Here is a 5361-nt window from a genome sequence, read left to right on the forward strand (position 1 = left end):
AGGATTTTCCTCTAGCTGAAACAATTTGTAAACTCATTCTGGACTCACAGTAATAAATTTCCTATATACTGCTCTGACTACACATTGAGCACTCTAGTCCGGTTTTTTCACCACTGGTAAATACATATATATATATATATATATATATATATATATATATATATATATATATATATAATTATATATATATATAATTATATATATATATATATATATATATATATATATTGCTTTCAAATATAATTAAAAAGAATATTCGTATACCTTTCGGTGCTTCTTCGTAATTGTAGCGAAATTAAGAAATCAAAATATCTACTGAATTGCGATGTCGCATTAATGAAAATATCCAAAACTTACGATAAACACTAAGATAGAAATGAATTCTTAAAGAAAATAGTTTTCGAAGAAATTCAAAATTTTAACTATTTCCATCGTGTTTACGTCACAAATTACATGACAAAACAAACATGGCCGAAATCATTTTTTCGTTGAATCATGGAAGACTCAACAAATGTGGATGACATTGCTTATTGTTGAAATGGACAAAAAATATAACAATTTAGTTTTGGTTTTTGGTCCCCTCACAAAAGTAGGGTGGACCTGTATATTCACCCTTGTCCGATTGTCCGTTCGTCTGTTCGTCGGCACTTTTCTCACTAACTACCCCTTGACATTTTTTGCAATTTTGATATAAGTAAAAAAGTAACAGAAGGAATTTTTTGGGAAAACTCCGGTTGTCCCCCCAAGGGTGCCTTTCCAGTTAAAATGGCTAAAGTTTACACTTTTGTGCTTACTAAAAAATTGATGCCTTGGAATTTTATAAAACTTTCTGAAAAATTGCAACTAACTGATTTTTTTTATAAAATTTTGTTTGTCTATACTTCGCGATAACTCTTGGGTGTGTCCCAGGGCCTCTTTAAGGGTTTCTGGGCTATTTTACCAGATTTGTCCTAAATTGTCTGTGTATGTCTATTATATCTGTCAAAAATTGTCTGTGTATGTTTATTTAGCAGTTTTGCACGGTGCTGAAGTCAAATTTAAATATGTTAAGGTCTTGGGAACTGTATAATTTTGTTTGTCTATATTTCGCAATAAGTCTTGGGTGTGGCACAGAGACTCTTTTAGTTTAGAGCTAATAAAAACACTCCATTTTTGGGACTATTTTATATTTGTCCAAAATTGTCTGTGTATGTCTATTTAGCAGTTTGGCACGGTGCTGAACTCAAATTTAAATATGTTAAGGCCTTGAGGAATTTTAGGGGCTAAATGGGGGGGGATAAATTATGGACTTTTTTTTGCATGATGTAGAACTCAAATTTACATAGGTTAAGGCCTAAAACTGCACCGTTTGTTCATTTTCACCAGGATTTGATGTGCCCTGGGGACTTTCAGGCTAAATAGGGAAGGGGGCAAATGCTGAACTTAGTCATTTTTTATGCCTCGTTCACTGTGCACTCACTGTCCGATGTCGCTTCAATTTTTATCAGTCGACCTGTACAATGGACACCACGCATATATTCTCTGGTACTCTTGAAGATTTGACCCGGATTCTGGGAATTTTCCGTAAATTATGGTTCGAGCTCTACCGGCAGTCACCAGATTAAGCTGAGCAAAGTAACAGACGCAGACGGATGTCAAAACAAATCAAAAATAAATACAATAAATAATATATATATATATATATATATATATATATATACTGTAAATTTACTATATATATATATATATATATATATATATATATATATATATATATATATATATATATACTTGGATTTTACCGTCTCTGGATTATTTCTCTTCCACCAGACTATCCATTCACGTGAAATCACCTTTTTCTTCACCATATTCCCTCTGCTTCACGTTTTTTCTGTTTTCAAGTAAGATCTTTGACTTACTTGTTGTTTCATCAAATACTTTTGCATGCAAAATCCGATCCCGCATTTTGCTAATTCCTACCCTCTGATGAGAAGGAAAGTATTTCTTCGAAACTCCGCTGATTAAGGACTATCCACTTATCTAGTGTTTCCTTTTCAGATTAAATATGTTTTTAACTCATTTCAAAGTGTTTTTTAACACGTTTTATTAACTGTTTGCTCGTATATATATATATATATATATATATATATATATATATATATATATATACTAGCAAAAGTACCCGTCGTTGACTGGGTTCAGAAACAGCCTACAGAAAATGGACTCTTATTTATGAAAGTATGATAGGTTATGAAAAGGAAGGGTTGTAAAAAGATAGCTTCGAATTCGGGGGTATCAAAACCAAAGCAAAATATGATAAAAGTAAAAATAAAATCGATAAACCCCATAATTTATTATACCATACCTGTTCACACTAAAACACTTATCACAATATTCTGTTGATCTATATTAAAAAAAAAACCTTGTTAAACTTTGTGACATATTTCCATTCTATGGCGGTCAGGCGCGAACGAACACCTCATAATTTTATTATACCATATTTCTTAAAACTGAAACATAATTATCAAAGTATACTTACGTAGATAGATATGAAAAGTCTTTATTAAAGTTTGTGCATATTTCAATTATATGGAGGCCAGGCGCGAACGCAGACCCCACAATTTTATTATACCATCCCTCTTTAAGTTAAAACATACTTATCCAAGTATTATTATCTACATCTATATCAAAAACACTTGTAAACGTTTTTTTTTTTAATTTTTATAAATGTTTTTTATTTCCATACATTGTGGACCAGGCGCGTACGCAGACTCCACAATTTTAATGAATCCTCATTATGCCAGATCAAACATACACAGTCCTGTGTCTCGATACATCTTCTATCATTATAGGTGACAAGTTTTCTATAATAGTCAACCATATAGGAGCCTATTCGTGACCAGACACACACAAAGATGTTCAGCTTTAAATTATATATATATATATATATATATATATATATATATATATATATATATATATATATATATGTATATAGATGTTCAGCTTTAAATTAAATATATATATATATATATATATATATATATATATATATATATATATATATATATATATATATATATAATGGTGTATAGAAATGGTACTTACTTGCTTCTGGTCACTCCTTTAGTTTGGTGTTCGAGGATTCTAAATCATACACCCAAGAAATATTTTGTTCAAACACACAATACAAATTGCAGGCCGAGAAATTATTTTTTATTCACTCTGATTTGGGACGGGAACTTCAACGCAACCGAGACCAACTAACTGTGTCTATAAACAAATTTGAAAAAAAACAAAAAAAAACTGACCATTGATTAAGAAGTAATATATATATATATATATATATATATATATATATATATATATATATATATATATATATATATATATATATATATTTATTTTTTACTATAATAATTAAATACCTACAGACATTAGTGTTTCATCCTTTCGGGAATCTTCAGTGCAGGGTGTCACGATTAATACCGGTCGAACGATTTGAACCCCGCAACAGGAGACATCTCTGGCTCGATTATATATATATATATATATATATATATATATATATATATATATATATATATATATATATATATATATATATCTTTGACTTACTTGTAGTTTCATCAAATACTTTTGCATGCAAAATCCGATCCCGCATTTTGCTAATTCCTACCCTCTGATGTGAAGGAAAACATTTCTTGGAAACTCCACGGATTAAGGACTATCCACTTATTAAGTGTTTCCTTTTCAGATTAAATATGTTTTTAACTGTTTTTCAAAGTGTTTTTTAACATGTTTTATTAAGTGTTTGCTCGTATTATAAGCTATCGAGCTTTTACATCATTTTAAAATATATATATATATATATATATATATATATATATATATATATATATATATAGTTTAGTGATTTTAAATAACTTCACATGAAAGAACTACGAAGCCAAACCGGTGTTCTCTTCTCAACTGTTCCTTGTGAACGATCCCCAAACGGTGGTAAGTGGTGGCAGGGGGAGGAGGAATTTATTAGAGAGAAAATATTTTACCACTTCCATTGATCTTAACCGATTTTGGCCATGACTTCTCAGCAGAAAAAGTATAGAAATCTAAGATTATCGAGGAATTTGAGAAATAATAAGCCTATAACGCACCTCAGATATTGTTCTGCCGTTTGTGCATATTATATTTGCATGAAATATCTTGATTTTTAATCCTATTAAGGTCAAAATCCGACGGGAAAAAATGAGAAGAGATAAATATTTATTCTTTTATTATTACTACCACCAATGGAAGATTTTGCTTTGAAAAACATCAAATAAAAAAGACAAAAGAATCGATTTTGGCATCGGAAAAAAGACACAAATTGTTCCGATTCCAATACCCGTAAAATTTCCGATTTTTCCAATTCTGACTAATCGCCCAACCACTAACATATATAAGAGAGAGAGAGAGAGATAGGTATAATAATGCTGTTGTTTGTCTTACCACTCTGGAATACAGTGACGGTCTCTCTGTGGTTGACCAAATATATTCCTCTTTTGGGGTTTAGCTTTTGGTACGTGAACTTTTTTTTTTTTTTTTTTTGAAATTACTACTATATGTTAGGTACAATATAATAATCAATAGAAATTGGCTCTGAAATAATAAATACAAAAGCTGCATAAATTAAGATATCATTTAAGCGTATCTTATGACTGGGCGGTCTGCTTGTGTGTGTGTGTGTGTGTGTGTGTGTGTGTGTGTTTGTTTTTCTTAGGCAAAAACGTCTGTTTTATTCAATTAAATATATATTCAAGAAAAGTTGTATTTCTTATTTCCTTTTATTATTTTCTTTGCAATTTTTTCATGAACAAAAGTTGTAGTTTTATATTCAATTCTTTTAAACTGTAAAGAAATTGTTTTTCAAGAAAATTTACATTTTTGTCATTTTTAGAAGAAAATTGGCAGTTCTTTCTTTTTTGTAAACAGAAGTTGTTTTTTATGAGAAAAGATGAATATTTTTTTTAGGAAAACCTTAAATTGTTTGGTGAAAGTACAGAAAAGTTTTCTTTCAAGAACATTTACAATTATTTCTGTTGTGAACAGATGTCAAAAAATAAACAGAAAAACTCCATCACCTAAAAGCTAATGAAAAAATTACATTTTTTTATATAAAAAAAAAAGATTAAAAATTAAAAAAAATTAAATGTTGATAAACCGTTTTAACACTTGGACAAACCTCGGCTTAATCCGGTGATTGTCGGTCGAGCCGTTAACATAATTGGCGGAAAATCCCGAGGATCCGGGTTAAAATTGGCAAAAGTACCAGTTTGTTTAATTTCGTCTTTAATTTTCAATTTTTTTCGAACGGATTATTAGCAATTGCAAACAAACAAA

The sequence above is a fragment of the Euprymna scolopes genome, chromosome 33 (genome assembly GCF_053919585.1).
Source record: "Euprymna scolopes isolate OS-2025 chromosome 33, ASM5391958v1, whole genome shotgun sequence".
In the NCBI taxonomy this organism is placed as follows: domain Eukaryota; kingdom Metazoa; phylum Mollusca; class Cephalopoda; order Sepiida; family Sepiolidae; genus Euprymna; species Euprymna scolopes.